The sequence below is a fragment of the Mustelus asterias genome, chromosome 29 (assembly GCF_964213995.1).
Source record: "Mustelus asterias chromosome 29, sMusAst1.hap1.1, whole genome shotgun sequence".
In the NCBI taxonomy this organism is placed as follows: Eukaryota; Metazoa; Chordata; class Chondrichthyes; order Carcharhiniformes; family Triakidae; genus Mustelus; species Mustelus asterias.
Window position 1 is genome coordinate 1,384,095 of NC_135829.1, and position 16,694 is coordinate 1,400,788.

Sequence of the window (16,694 nt, forward strand, 5' to 3'; positions counted from 1 at the left end):
AAAAAGTAGCAAACTAAAGGCCGATTAGCTTGACCTCTGTGATGGGGAAGTTGCTGGAATCAATCATTAAAAGGAGGAGATGACTGAGCATTTGGAAAGACAAAGCTCACTTCACCATTGTCAGCATGGTTTTATGAAGGGAAAATAATGCTTGACAAACTTGCTCGAGTCTTTTGAGGACTTAACCAGCAAGGTGGATAGTGGGGAACCTGTGGATGTGGTACATCTAGTCTTCCAGAATGTTTGACAAGGTGCCGCATAAAAGACTGATCCAGAAGGCGAGGTCAGAGGAGAATGGGGTCGAGTACTAGATTGGATTGAGGATTGGCTGAGTGACAGAAAACAGAGGGTCAGGATAAATAGGTCCTTCTCTGGCTGGCGAAATGTAGTGGTGTGTGCATGGGCCAGTCCTCGGACCTTAACTATATAAATGATCTGCAAACAGGGACAGTGTGTGATATAGCAAAATTTGCAGTTGATACTAAATTAGGTGGGAAAACAGGCAGTGAATAGATATAAAGATTCTACAGACGGATATAAATAGACGAGGAGAACGGGCCAAAATTTGGCAGATGGAGTTTAATGTGGATAAATGTGAAGTTATCCATTTTGGCAGAAAAAATAGAAATGCAAGTTATTACTTAAATGGGAAGCAGATTCAAAATGCATCCGGGCAGAGGGATCTGGGTGTCTATGTTCATGAATCGTAGAAAGTTGGTATGCAGGTGCAGCATGTAATAAAAAAGGCAAATGGGATTTGGCATTTATTGCTCAAGGACTGGCATATAAAAGTAGAGAAGTGTTGTTACAATTGTATAGGTTGTTGGAGAGACCACATCTGGAGTATTGTGTCCAGTTTTGGTCTCCTCATTTGAGGAAGGATGTGGTAGCACTGGAGGCAGTTGGAGGAGGTTCACCAGCTTGATTACGGGGATGAAGGGGTTGATGTACATAAGAACATAGAGAAAGGATATACTTGAGAGAGGATTTTCTGCCACTGGAGGGGGTGCAGAGGAGGTTCACTAGGTTGATTCTGGAGTTGAGAGGGTTGGCTTATGAGGAAAGATCAAGTAGGCCGGGTCTATACTCATTGGAATTTAGAAGAATGAGGGGGAGTCTTGTAGAAACATATAAAATTACGAAGATAATGGATAAGATAGAAGCAGGGAGGTTGTTTCCACTGGTGGGTGAAACCAGAACTAGGGGGCATGGCCTTAAAATAAGGGGGAGCAGATTTAGCACTGAGTTGAGGAGGAACTTCTTCACCCAAAGGATTGTGAATCTGTGGAATTCCCTGCCCAATGAAGCAGTTTTGGCTACCTCGTTGAATGTTTTTAAGGAAAAGATAGATGGATTTTTGAACAGTAAAGGAATTAAGGGTTATGATGAGCAGGCAGGTAGGTGGAGCTGAGTCCACAACAAGATCAGCCATGATCTTATTGAATGGCGGAGCAGGCTGGACGAGCTAAACGACCTACTCCTGCTCCTTGTTCTTATGTTCTTATGATACGGGAAACAGGTGAGGGACGTGGATTTGAGACCAGGGAGAGATCAGCCATGATCTGACCAAATGGTAGATCAGGCTCAAAGAGCTGAATTGGCCTACTTTTGCTCCTAATTCCTACGTTCTAAAATTACACAACCAAATCAAGGGTATGACAATGGAACACGTTTCAAATAAGTATGAAGTGAATGTTAACAGCAAGGTCAGTGCATACATGATGGACCAAATGGCCTCCTTTTGTGCTATAACAATACTATGAGATTGTAACTTAGCCGGTAAATACCCTTGCCTCTGACCCAAAATGCTCCAGATTCAAGTTCCATCCTTGAACTTGTCAGCCAAGGAAGAACCCAGCCAATAATGCAGGCAGTTCCAGCCTTTATAAATAGGGAGAGTTAGCAACAGGAAGGGCATCCGGCTGTGAAAGCACCAACTAAATTCCAAAAAATTCCAAAAATGATTTACATAAAGGGATATGGCCCTTTGTGATGACCCCATGTAACTGGAAAAGCCAAGAGAGAGAGAGTTCTGTCATAAACAGTGATCAATAAATGGAATGATCTCCCAGATAGAACAGTGGAGACAAAAGCCATGAAGTAATTTCAAAACCAATTAAATGCTTCAGTGTGGGGAATTTTAGTCTCAAAGATGAACTAAATATGCTTTATTTCGCATAATCTTGTGATAGAAATCTTATGATTAGACTCAAGTAGCCATAGTATGCGTCAGTTGGCTTCAGCAGTTGTTGACTAAGAGGAGGAAATTAAGTCTCTTTTGACCATGTCCTCAGGGGCAGTGTGTAGATTAGAAAAAGGAAGCATCCAATGATAGATTCTTGTATATTGCCTGCTTATACTTTCCTGTTAGGTATAACTTCACATTTCAGTACCATCCTTGTAAATCTTTTTTGCACTCTCTCCAGTGTCTCTACATCTTTATATAGCAACTAGACTATACAGAGGACTCCAACTGTGGTCCACTCAAGGTTAAATACAGGTTCTCAAGGTTAAATACAGGTTTAGCATAATTTATCTACTTTTCAATTCAATCCTTCTAGAAATAAACCCTAATACTTGTTTTTTTTTTTAAGGCTTTGTTAATCTATGTCACTACTTGTAGTGATTTGTGCATTTGTTCTCCTCGTTGCATCTCAATCCCATTTAGACTTGTATTTTCAAGTATTACCTAATCTTATTTTTCTTATTAAATATTAATACCTCACGTGTGTGTAGAAATTCAGTGCCCATTATATATTCATTCTGAAAGTTTATTCATGTCTTCTTGTAATTTGTTGCATTCCTCCTCAGTATTGACTATCCCACCATCCCAGCCCCCTTCCCACTCAAGTTGATATCATCCACAAATGTAAAAATTGAGTTAATTTCCAAGTCTAAATCATTAATATATATTGCAAACCACATTGGTCCCATCCACCCAGCACTGATCCTTCTGGGACTCCACCTTCCACATTTTGCCACTTTGAATAGCAACTATTTACCTTTAAATTATGCTTCCTGCTACATGTCCCACATACTCTGACTTTACTCACATACATCTTATTGAAGGCCGTTTGGAAATCTAAATACGTTGTCAACTTCATTACCCTTGTCTACTGACTCTTTTTCTCACCTCTTCAAATAATGAGGTTGGCAAGAAAGACTTTCCTTTTTGAAATCCATGCTGATTTCATAAATTCATAAGATATAGGAGCAGAATTTGGCCCATCGAGTCCACTCCGCCATTCAATCATGGCCGATCTGCTCCTCATCCCCATAACCCTTCAACCCATTCCCAATTAAAAATCTGTCTAACTTCTCCTTAAATTTACTCACTGTTCCGGCATCCACCACACTTTGGGGTAGCGAATTCCGCAGATTCACGACCCTTTGGGAGAAGTAGTTTCTCCTCAACTTGGTTTTAAATTTGCTACCCTTTATCCTAAGACTATGACCTCTTGTCCTTGACTGTCCCACCAGCAGAAGCATCTGCTCCACGTCTACTTTATCCATACCTTTTATCATCTTATCTACCCAAATTTAATCTCCCTTCATTCTTCTAAATTCCAGAGACTATTCATTATTATATTTTTAATTGGATTGTTTTCTGTTTTACAAGAGGGAATCCCATTATTTTTCTCACACATTGTTAAGCTGACAATGGGTCTATAGCTCCCTTGACATATTTGATCTCCCTTCTTAAATATAGGTATGATACTAGTTGAGCTGTCTGCTAGTCCTCTGTCACAATCCTTTGCATTTTAAACCGATTATTAAATGTGTGTAATAGTGCCTCTTTTATTGCTTCCCTAGATTCTATTAAAATGTACAAGCGCAATCCATCTGGATCTGTAGTTTTATCCTAGTGTTATTAATTTATCTAATATTTCTCATCTTAAAATACATAATATTGTTTCTATTCCCATCTTCTGATGTCTCATCTATTTGATCTGTCTTTCTGGTAAATACTGAAGCAAAGTAATTAACTAATAATTTTGCCACTTTGCTATCACTGCCTGTGATTTTATCCTGTTCATCCCTTCGCAATATGCCTGTGTAGTAATTTACAATTTTGTTTTATGTTCCTTGATAATTTAATTTCATAATTCCTCTTTGCCTTCCTAATTTTTTATTTCTTTCCTAATTTCTTCATAATCTCTCTTGTCCGTGTACTGATATATGCCTCTTTTTTAACCATAGTTTTTTCCTTATGTCTTTATTTATGTCAGTGTTTAGTTTGTTCTTGCTTTTTTGGCAGAATAAATAAATAAATCTTTTCCTGGACTTTACATGTTCCCCATTGCTGTTGTACATCATTTCCAACTTCTCTTAGCCCTTCAAATAAAAGCATGCTTTTAAAAAAAAAATCACTATTTCAATTACACAGACCAAAATTTCCACTGAACCATAAGTGTCTGACATAATAATGACTTGAAAGAACCAGAAAATATATGATAGAAGCACAAACATATGATGAAACAGTGAAAAGGAAGCATAAAACCTTACTGCTACATAATTCTCTACTTTCCTATCAATTGAAATTCAGCCATTTTTATTTTTTGCCATTTACAAAATATATGCAATTGCCAAGGACAGAATTATTGTAAATGTGACACAAGCAATTCTCACATATTTTTGAGAACGATTAATCAAATTATTTAATTCTCCATTTTCAAGAACGATTCCTCACCCTTACATTTAGTTAACTAGTTATCACTCATCAAGCACCATAATTCATAGAACAATATGCATCTGGTTACTGAGAGCTCAGCACCGACAGACAGAGACAAATTAGCACAAAACATCCTCCAAATTTTCCAGCCGTTGGTGATATTCAATGTCATCTTATTACATATTTAACCTTTTACATATATACATCCAGGCAGTACTGTACAAATTCAAATCTCTTCGTAACAGTATATATTCCAATAGTGGCCCACTGAGCTAAAGGATATTTTTGGCCTTATGAAACAAATTGAGTGGTTATATTCACCAATAGTCAAACAGATTTTAATCTGTAGAACTAATAACATGTATATGCTAATACATGCATCCAATTCTAAAAAACATATGAAAGTCCATATACATCATTGATACTAAACCATTAGCGTTCAATGTGAGCCATTCTGTTTTCAAATTCCTCCATTTTATATGCCTTCCATTATACTGAATAGCTTATTTTAAGAAAATAGAGACAAAATTACAAAACAGTGCATACAAATTTTAGAACAACAAGTGCAATACAAGCTAAACATAATCAACACACACGGTATGAACTTGTTTGATCACAGTACCTTATCTGCATCCCAGATGGCAATGTTTTGCTGCCCTTGCAGCCCGAACAAACCATTTGCCTGGAACCTATTTTCCCAATACCACAAGCTACAAAATAACCCACGATGCAGAAAATATGCGTCAATATATTCAATTATAACTATGTAATCAAACAGAAGATGTTACCAGTTTAAAGAGAGAGCAGATATTGCGATTCAGGCAAGACAATGGCCTGCAAGTGGCTAATACATAACATTCTGTTACAGAGACAAGGCCGCAAACTTTGTCTGGTTGAATGCTTCTGCCTGATTTGGCACAGTAATATTTTTACACACAAAATTATATTTATTGTTTAAGACCTAGGGCACAGCATTTCAGACTGCCTACATAAATTTCATATATTGTTGCATCATTTCTCAATTGAAAAAAGTGATTTTATTCAGATTAAATAAATAGTATGTTTTGCTTCAAATTTATTTCAGATAGAGCCAATTACCTCAATAAGAATTAATGCTGTTGTGAATTTTAAGCTATCTCAAAATGCAATTAATTGCACAGTCAACATTCAATAATTTTATACCAAGATCATTGAATAATGTCTTAATCAGTGTTGCAGCAAAATGTCTTAACTTAAGCCTGGATAAAAGTCTGTCATTTTAATTCTTTCAGTACCAGAATTAAATACATCCCCAATTACCGTTGCAATTAAAGTAAAATTCATTTATACAAAGTAATTAAGTGTTTGACAATCAAGAGTAAATACATTATTTTGTTCATTGTAATAGAATACCAGTAATAAAAACAGCAATAAAAAGCCTCTCGTCCTCTGAATTAATGCACAATAAGACACCAGGCTTCAGATTTCAATCATGAGTAATTATCCTTTAATCACTCCCCCCCCCCCCCCGATGCCATTTTATCCAAGTGTGATTTTTACAAAAAGCATTTGCTTGAAAATGTATAAATTTAATAAACATAAAATCTACTGCATTGCCTAATGGTGTAGCCTGCATATTCCCGAGAGACAAAAACTAAATGGACCCAAAAAAAATCACTGACCTGTTTCCATGAAGACAAGAGATTATCAGGGAAAACATGACTATAAAATAAAAAGACTTTACTTCACTGCACCTGTCCATAAGAGAACCCAAAAAAAACACAGCTGGGATTTAAATGATCTGATATTTTTTATCTGGTACGTGTGTCTTACCTATGTTTATTGGTGTGCAGGTATAGATTTGTTTAATGGGGACGGCTGATTAATGCTGTCTCTTCCACACTTTACCTCAGCCGCTGTCTCCCACACACGGACGCACTCTAGCTGCGCGCGCACTCTGACTCAGCCGCCCATTCCAGCCTGTCAGTCAGCGCGCAGCCCGGACCGCGCACGCCCCGCCGCCGTTATCCCGCCCTCCCCGCGCAGTGAGCCCCGCCCATTCCGCACAGTCAGCCCCGCCCGCTCCGCACAAGTCAGCCCCACCCACCCACCCACACCGCGTACTGAGTCTCGCGCAGTTAGCCCCGTCGAGTCCGCAGTGAGCCCCGCCCTCCCCGCACAGTCAGCCCCGCCCACCCCGCACAGTGCGCCTCGCGCCCCGTCCACCCCGCACCCTGAGTCCCGCCCCGCCCACGCCCAAATTAGCCCCGCCCATTCCGTACAGTTAGTCCCGCCAGTCCCGCGCATTGAGCCTCGCCCACTTCGAACAGTTAGCCCCGCCCACCTTGCACACTTAGCCCCGCCTACGGCGCGCGCCTCACCCGACATTCAAATTCCGCAACGGCCGCCATGCGCTTGGAAGGTGAGAGCGGGCCGGAGGCCGGCAGCTGGCAGCGGGAGGCTGCACTGTAAATGTTCTCCTTGTCACCATTGTGTTCATTTAAAATCAATGTAATGAATAAACTTGATTTGCGGGCTGCTGGAACTGGGATGGTTGGGTTAGAGGCGCCAGTGAATCCCACAGAATTACTTTTTACATCAACTTTTCTCCCTTTCTGGTCATAACCTTGGCTCAGTGGATCACAATCTCTCCTCTGGGTTCAAATCAGACATTTGATCCGGGCTAATAAACCCCACTGAGGGAGTGCCGCACTGTCAGAGGGTCAGTACTGAGGGAGTGCTGCACTGTCAGAGGGTCAGTACTGAGGGAGTGCCTCACTGTCAGAGGGTCAGTGCTGAGGGAGTGCCGCACTGTCAGAGGGTCAGTACTGAGGGAGTGCTGCACTGTCAGAGGGTCAGTACTGAGGGAGTGCCTCACTGTCAGAGGGTCAGTGCTGAGGGAGTGCCGCACTGTCAGAGGGTCAGTACTGAGGGAGTGCCTCACTGTCAGAGGGTCAGTGCTGAGGGAGTGCTGCACTGTCAGACGGTCAGTGCTGCAAAAGTGCCGCACTGTCAGAGGTTCAGTGCTGAGGGAGTGCTGCACTCTCAGAGGATATAGGTAGGCTGGAAAATTGGGCAGAGAGGTGGCAGATCATAGATTATCATAGAATCCCTACAGTGCAGAAGGAGGCCATTCGGCCCATCGAGTCTGCACCGACCACAATCCCACCCAGGCCCTACCCCCACATATTTTACCCGCTAATCCCTCTAACCTACGCATCCCAGGACTCTAAGGGGCAATTTTTAACCTGGCCAATCAACCTAACCCGCACATCTTTGGACTGTGGGAGGAAACCGGAGCACCCGGAGGAAACCCACGCAGACACGAGGAGAATGTGCAAACTCCACACAGACAGTGACCCGAGCCGGGAATCGAACCCGGGACCCTGGAGCTGTGAAGCTGCAGTGCTAACCACTGTGCTACCGTGCCGCCCAGATGGAATTTAATCCAGATAAATGCGAAGTGATGCATTTTGGAAGAAATAATGTAGGGAGGAGTTATACAATAAATGGCAGAGCCATCAAGAGTATAGAAACACAGAGGGACCTAGGTGTGCAAGTCCACAAATCCTTGAAGGTGGCAACACAGGTGGAGAAGGTGGTGAAGAAGGCATATGGTATGCTTGCCTTTATAGGACGGGGTATAGAGTATAAAAGCTGGAGTCTGATGATGCAGCTGCATAGAACGCTGGTTAGGCCACATTTGGAGTACTGCGTCCAGTTCTGGTCACCGCACTACCAGAAGGACGTGGAGGCGTTAGAGAGAGTGCAGAGAAGGTTTACCAGGATATTGCCTGGTATGGAGGGTCTTAGCTATGAGAAGAGATTGGATGAACTGGGCTTGTTCTCCCTGGAAAGACAGAGAATGAGGGGAGATCTAATAGAGATGTACAAGATTATGAAGGGGATAGATAGGGTGAACGGTGGGAAGCTTTTTCCCAGATCAGAAGTGACGATCGCGCGGGGTCACTGGCTCAAGGTGAGAGGGGCGAAGTCTAACTCAGATATTAGAGGGATGTATTTTACACAGAGGGTGGTGGGGTCCTAGAATGCGCTGCCAAGTAGGGTGGTGGAGGCAGACACGCTGACATCATTTAAGACTTACCTGGATAGTCACATGAGCAGCCTGGGAATGGAGGGATACAAACGATTGGTCTAGTTGGACCAAGGAGCGGCACAGGCTTGGAGGGCCGAAGGGCCTGTTTCCTGTGCTGTACTGTTCTTTGTTCTTTGGTCAGTAGTGAGGGAGTGCCGCACTGTCAGAGGGTCAGTACTGAGGGAATGCCGCACTGTCAGAGAGTCAGTACTGAGGGAGTGCCGCACTGTCAGAGGGTCAGTAATGAATGAGTGCCGCACTGTCAGAGGATCAGTAATGAATGAGTGCCGCACTGTTAGGCTTCAGAGCTAGAGGAGTGCTCAACTGTCAGAGATATTACTGAGGGAACACTGAACATCCATCACTGCCATATTTGGATGAGACAAACTGAGATTCTGTCTGATCTCTCAGGTAGCCATGAAATATCCCATGTGTTCAATGAAGACAAGTAGGAGAGTCCTCCCTGGGATCAGAACCATAACCAACAACACTAAAACAAGTTATCTGATAAAGTATCTCTGCCATTTGTGAGATCTTGTTTTCTACATTTTGGTAATCATTACGGCCTGCATAATAACTGCAATATTAATGAGCACATGAAAATAAACCGAATAACACCAGCCAGGAAGTTGTAGTTTTGAAATGTCACTGCAGAAAGACTGGATGCTTTCTCACATGAATAGTTGCAGCAGCATTCATGGCATAATTTAAAAGAATAAATCAACATGTGAAGAATATACCAGAGATAAGGGGAAAGCAGGGATAGTCGGACTAATTTTAGATGACTCTAACAAAGAATTTTCATGGATACAGGTGAATAGTGCAATCTCTGCTGGAAGCATCTGTGGTTCACTCACTATGGCAAGATTTTGCTGACTGGTTCTTGGAGAGACAAGGAAGTAAAGGGGGCAAAGTGGTCCATCCAGTTCCGTTGTCTGGGTAGAAAGGGATCGGGTTGAGGAATGCCAACATACCTCAGCCATAGACCAATTCAGAAACCATGTCCTGTCCATCAGATTGCAGGCTAAATGCGAGTGACAGTAGTTCCTGGGAAAGAAACAAAGTTTTTATTCGATCTCAGTGGATGGCACGATGCCACAGTGGTCAGCACTGATGCCTTATAGTGCCAGGGACATGGGTTCGATTCCAGTCATGGGTGACTGCATGGACTTTGCACTTTCTCCCCATGTCTCTGTGGGTTTCCTCCGAGTGCTCTGGTTTCCTCCCACAGTCCAAAGATGTGTAGGTTAGGGAGATTGGCCATGCTAAATTGACCCTTAGTGTCCCAAGATGTGTAGGTTAGATGGATTAGCCATGGAAAATGCATGGGGTTGCAGGGATAGGGCAGGAGAGAGGGCCTTGGTAAGATACTCTGTCGGAGAGTCAGTCCGAACTTGATGGACCGAATGGGCTCTTCTGCACTGTACGGATTCTATGATTCAATATTTTGATGGTTGATGACCTTCCCTCCCACTGCCCAACATCCGTCATCAACTGGGCCACTGATTTCACTGTGACTAATTAATTTTATAGTCCTATTACTTTTCAGTGACGTGGAATGGTATCTGATTCCTTTCTTTGATTCACAGTTAAACTTATTGTACTTTTTCTGATTAGTTTCACATCCTTGGCCTAGCCACAAGAGGGCCATGTTGGTTCAGCTGCAATCCTATGGACAGTTGACTGCCACCTATTGACCAAATACAGAATGACACAGCTTGCAAGTCCAACCCCACCTGAGGGAACAAGTATGATAAATTGGCCCAAGAAGTGTCATAATCTACTCATTATGTCATTAAAACTGATTTGTTTAACCCAGCGTAAACAGCAAACATTAACTTTTGAGGCCCTGCATTAATGAGCCTTGTGGGGTGGAATTGCATTCGAGAACAAAAGGCGATAGCCACGTAAGGACATGGCTATTAAAGTTTCTGATTAGATTACTTTCAAGAACAAAAGGCCAATTGATAAGGCCCTGCCCTCCGAAGCCAGAACCACAATGACCTATTAGCAGTTTCTTTAACGAGATCATTAGTTTCGGTCAGCCTTGTCGCCCTCGCCTCACGCCCTTTCCATAACCAGTTTATCCCTCAACTGATTCCTAGTTACGCATCCCAATTTTAACCATTTCCTCTTCTCAATCTACCTTATACACATTCTCAGAAGACCTCAGAATCCAACATGATCTATGGAGAAAACATGAATATTAATACCAAAAGGGAAAATGCTGGAAAATCTCAGCAGATCTGGCAGCGTCTGTAAGGAGATAAAAGAGCTGACCTTTTGAGTCCAGATGACCCTTTGTCAAAGCTAAAAGGCACAGAAAGTGGGAGATATTTATACAGTAAGAAGTTTAACAACACCAGGTTAAAGTCCAACAGGTTTAATATTTATACTGCAGGGTGAGGGAATGAAAGATGAGTCATAGCTACAGAAACTAGGGGAAAGGCTGCTAATGGCTGTCCACAGAGAGAATAAAGGGTGTGAATGGCCAAACGGCAGAGAAGCTAAAATGAAGATGTTGGGGGAGGGGAATGCATGAGTCAGAGGTAAAATTTAGAAAAGAATATTAATACACTCTCTGTGACAGCCATTTGAAATGTTTAGTAATGTCCTTTCAGCAATTTTACAAATAAAGTATATTTTTGTGACGCTACTGTGCCTTTATGAAATATATATTTTTAATCATGTTCTCTGCGGTTATAAGCAGCTTTTTCTTTGCATGGTGGCACCAGATGTCTTTTTTATTGCTGCTTAAATGGTTTAAATGGGATTTTGTTTATTCTTAATCTGGCCCTAATGCACTTTCTTGAAGTTTACAACCTTTTGAATTGTTGTGAGAAGAATAATTGACAGGTCAGGTGGGACAGTTTTTTTCTCTCCTCTCTCTGGTTGCTGGTTAGTTAGAAGATTTGTGGACTCCTGCTGAAGGCAGTGAGTTTGTCCCTCTCTCTGAAATTAGAAATTCTGCTATGTTGGAAGCAGTTTTTCTTACCTTCCTGGAGTGAAATCTTTGCTGTAAGTGCTTTGCTGCCTAAAAGCGAGAGACCAGGTTAAAGTCCAACAGGTTTATTTGGTAGTACAAGCCACAAGCTTTCAGGGCGCTCATCATAGAAATCATAGAAACCCTACAGTGCAGAAAGAGGCCATTCGGCCCATCGAGTCTGCACCAACCACAATCCCACCCAGGCCCTACCCCCATATCCCTACATATTTACCCACTAATCCCTCTAACTTACACATCTCAGGACACTAAGGGCAATTTTAGCATGGCCAATCAATCTAACCCGCACATCTTTGGACTGTGGGAGGAAACCGGAGCACCCGGAGGAAACCCACGCAGACACGAGGAGAATGTGCAAACTCCACACAGACAGTGACCCAAGCCGGGAATCAGGACTCACCTGATAAAGGAGCGGCGCTCTGAAAGCTTGTGGCTTGTGCTACCAAATAAACCTGTTGGACTTTAACCTGGTGTTGTGAGACTTTTTACTGTGCTTACCCCAGTCTAACGCCGGCAACTCCACATCATAAAAGCTAGAGGCCAGCATTATCTCTACCTCGAGGTACTGGGATTTCCAGAATGGAGAAGCCAGAGTTTCAATTCTATTCAAAGGATTAATTCACAGCAGGTATTGCTGTGCTGCCAAAATCACGTGAGCATTCTTATTTTCTGTGCTAAACCTGTGGCAGGTGTATGTTTATAAGGAGGTTTGTTGTATAGAAACAGTGCATTCAGCTGTTAAGGTTTATGCAATATCATGCGGTTTTTTTCTTGTTTGTAATTGGTAAAAGTTATGGCTAATTTTCTTTCTTTTTTTATATACTTTTCCAATTCAATCAAATCAAGTCCAATTCAGAGTCTCAATAAGTTGAGACATTTCCGATCCAAGCTGACAAGACAGGGCCTCCACTCCTGTCTTGGGCCTGATCTACATGAGCCAAGCTGATTGGAGTAGGTGCAGACTCACCTCCTCCAAGGCTTGATCTCATTTGCATCTTAGACAAAAGGCCGAGATGCCGCTTTTAAAAAATTGCTTCAAATGAAGCTTAAATGTAACCTAATGACCTCAACCAAGTGCAGCCTGTCCATACTACACTTGATCTTGGCCAAAAGGCCGAGAAGCTAATTTTCTTTCTATATTTTAACTGTATGCCTAAATAAACTTTGTTTGATAAAAGCTCCCCCGTGGGTCATTTGAATCAGACCTGAAGTGAAACATATCATGCTTATCCTAACCAAATTCAAAGTGCAAAACTTATGGTCCAGACTGACTTCATAAAATACCTTGGAGTTTCTGACCTAGATTACAATGTTTTGCAAAAAAACATAATTCACCACACCTCTGTTTCATTGTGCATCTGAGTATTTCTGCTCTTAGAAACATAGAGAAACATAGAAAAACTACAGCACAAAACAGGCCCTTCGGCCCCACAAGTTGTGCCGAACATATCCCTACCTTTTAGGCCTACCTATAACCCTCCATCCTATTAAGTCCCATGTACTCATCCAGGAATCTCTTAAAAGACCCTATTGAGTTCGCCTCCACCACCACTGACGGCAGCCGATTCCACTCGCCCACCACCCTCTGTGTGAAAAACTTCCCCCTAACATTTCCCCTGTACCTACCCCCCAGCACCTTAAACCTGTGTCCTCTCGTGGCAGCCATTTTCACCCTGGGAAAAAGCCTCTGAGAGTCCACCCGATCTATGCCTCTCAACATCTTGTATACCTCTATTAGGTCTCCTCTCATCCTACGTCTCTCCAAGGAGAAAAGACCGAGCTCCCTCAGCCTATCCTCATAAGGCATGCCACTCAATCCAGGCAACATCCTTGTAAATCTCCTCTGCACCCTTTCAATCTTTCCCACATCCTTCCTATAGTGAGGCAACCAGAACTGAGCACAGTACTCCAAGTGGGGTCTGACGAGGGTCTTATATAGCTGCATCATTATCTCCGGACTCCTAAACTCAATCCCTCGATTGATAAAGGCCAGCACACCATACGCCTTCTTAACCACCTCCTCTACCTGCGGGGCCGATTTTAGAGTCCTATGGACCCAGACCCCAAGGTTCTTCTGATCCTCTACAGTACGGAGTCTTTCCCTTTATATTGTACTCCTTCATCCCATTTGACCTGCCAAAATGGACCACTACGCATTTATCTGGGTTGAAGTCCATCTGCCACTTCTCCGCCCAGTCTTGCATCCTATCTATGTCCCTCTGTAACTTCTGACATCCCTCCAGACTATCCACAACCCCACCAACCTTCGTGTCGTCGGCAAACTTACCAACCCATCCCTCCACTTCCTCATCCAGGTCATTTATGAAAATGACAAACAGCAAGGGTCCCAGAACAGATCCCTGGGGCACACCACTGGTGACCGACCTCCATTTAGAAAAAGACCCATCTATACCCACTCTCTGCCTCCTTTGGGCAAGCACAGTAAGAAGTCTCACAACACCAGGTTAAAGTCCAACAGGTTTATTTGGTGGCAAATACCATAAGCTTTCGGAGCGCAGCCCCTTTGTCAGATGGAGTGGATATCTGTTCTCCAACAGTGCACAGAGACACAGAAATCAAGTTACAGAATACTAATTAGAATGCCCGGATACCTTTGGGCAAGCCAGTTCTGGATCCACAGGGCAGCAGCCCCTTGGATTCCATGCCCTCTCACTTTTTCTAGAAGCCTCGCATGGGGGACCTTATCGAACGCCTTGCCAAAATCCATATAAACCACATCTACCGCTTTCCCTTCGTCAATGTATTTAGTCACATTTTCTAAGAACTCCACCAGGCTCGTAAGGCGCGATCTGCCTTTGACAAAGCCATGCTGAGTATTCTTGAGCATACTAAACCTCTCTTGCTTTCACTCTTACCGATTTGGTAATAGCCAGGTAATTTCCTGCAATTGCTTATTTCCCACTCCGCAGTGATTGCCCTGGAGTGCCCAAGGACCTATGTATTGACACCTCTTCTTCCTAATCTACGAGTAATATCAGCCAAAGATGGTTAGATTACATATGCATACTGACGACATATAGCTGTACCCCAATTCCTTCCACTGCCTGCAGTGTTATCAGATTGCTTGGCCAACATCTAGTCCTGACGGAACACTAATTTTCTCCAATTAAAAATTGAGAGAATAAACCATTGTCTTCAACCCCCACTATGAAGAATGTTTCCTAACCACTGATTCCATCACACTCCCTTGTCACTGTCAGGCTTAACCAGAATGTTTTCAACCTTGGCATCCCACTTGCTGTTGTCAAAGTCATGTGATAGACTGTCTCATCACCAAAACTTTCAAACAAGCACCAACATCTAGTTTGGCTGGTGGTGAGAAAGACCCTCCCTTTCAGATCCTTCCTCATCACAGGAGTCTCACCCTAACTGCACGTTGCCCTCACGAGGCCGTTGTCCACATCCTTGTGGAATGTACCTTTGCAAAGAAGATCTGGAGAGAGATTCGTTGAGGTTCATCCCAAACAGCTCTGTGACGCAGGACTTTGCTCCACAGGCTGTTCCCAGATATGCAGGATTCTGTGCTCTACAGGCTGTTCCCAGAGGGACACAGGACTCTGTGCTCTACAGGCTGGTCTAGGGGGATGCAGGACGTTGTGCTCTACAGGCTGTTCCCAGGGAAGCAGGACTCTGTGCTCTATGGGCTGTTCCCATGGACACAGGACTCTGTGCTTTACAGGCTGTCCCCAGGGACACAGGATTCTGTGCTCGACAGGCTGTTCCCAGGAGGACGCACGATTCTGTGCTCTACAGGCTGTTCCCAGGGGGACACACACCAAGACAAATATTTGAGGCATGGTACATTGGGGAAACTATGCAGACGCTACAACAACGGATAAATGAACACCCCTCGACAATCACCAGGCAAGACTGTTCTCTTCCTGTTGGGGAGCACTTCAGCGGTCACGGGCATTCGACCTCTGATATTCAGGTAAGCATTCTCCAAGGCAGCCTTCACAACACATGACAGCGCAGAGTCGCTGAGCAGAGACTGATAGCCAAGTTCCGCACACATGAGGATGGCCTCAACCGGGATCTTGGGTTCATGTCACACTATCTGTAACCCCCACGACTTGCCTGGACTTGCAAAATTTCACTAACTTTCCTGTCTGGAGACAATACACATCTCTTTAACTTGTGCTAATGCTCTCTCCACTCACATTGTCTGTACCTTTTAAGACTTGATTAGATGTAAAGACTCGCATTCCCATCATTATTCATTATTCTGTAAATTGAGTTTGTGTCTTTATATGCCCTGTTTGCTGTTTATGAGCAGATCTCCCACTCACCTGACGAAGGAGCAGCGCTCTGAAAGCTCGTGGTGTTTGCTACCAAATAAACCTGTTGGACTTTAACCTGGTGTTGTTAGACTCCTTACTGTGTTTACCCCAGTCCAACGTCGACATCTCCACATCATGGCATGACATCAGGACGTCACATGATGTCGGAGGCGTGACGTTTAGCTTCTTGTAACTCAGTTACGGCACCTGTTCTTGTCTCCCGAGTAGCTCGCCGTGATCGTATAGTGGTTAGTACTCTGCGCTGTGGCCGCAGCAACCTCGGTTCGAATCCGAGTCATGGCATTGCGGGATGGCAATGACACGGCATTGGGAGCATCATTTTTATTCTCAATAAATGGAATTTAAGTTTTAGGAGAATTATTTTTATTGAAGTGGCCAATTTGGTGTCCTAATGTGTTGGTGTGGACTCGATAGGTCGAAGGGCCTCTTCTGCGCTGTATGATTCTATAATTCTATGAAACCATATGTTTCATGTGGGGAGAGTTACAGAACAAAGAGATCTAGGGGTACAGGCTCATAGCTCCTTGAAAGTGGAGTCACAGGTGGACAGAGTGGTGAAGAAGGCATACAGCATGCTTGGTTTCATCGGTCAGAACATTGAATACAGGAGTTGGGACATCT

At 43.3% G+C, this 16,694-nt stretch overlaps 1 protein-coding gene, 1 non-coding gene and 1 pseudogene across 10 annotated transcripts in view; 1 reads left to right on the top strand and 2 right to left on the bottom strand.

Annotated features, from left to right (window-relative positions):
• The window catches only part of otud7a (OTU deubiquitinase 7A), a 141,055-nt gene extending 134,467 nt beyond the window's left edge, over positions 1–6,588 (bottom strand). For 5 of the 9 annotated variants that reach the window (XM_078199889.1, XM_078199886.1, XM_078199883.1 and 2 more), the window contains exon 1: positions 6,485–6,588. The gene's annotated coding sequence lies outside the window, so the exon portion shown is untranslated. The remainder of the gene's footprint in view (positions 1–6,484) is intronic. The other 4 variants (XM_078199891.1, XM_078199892.1, XM_078199890.1 and 1 more) reach the window with 2 other exon arrangements.
• A 6,088-nt stretch (positions 6,589–12,676) lies between these two features.
• LOC144480616 (U2 spliceosomal RNA) lies at positions 12,677–12,877 on the bottom strand (annotated as a pseudogene).
• A 3,406-nt stretch (positions 12,878–16,283) lies between these two features.
• Positions 16,284–16,355, top strand: trnah-gug (transfer RNA histidin (anticodon GUG)). The gene has a single exon. It is a non-coding gene; the product is annotated as a tRNA-His (tRNA).
• The last annotated feature ends 339 nt before the right edge of the window (positions 16,356–16,694 follow it).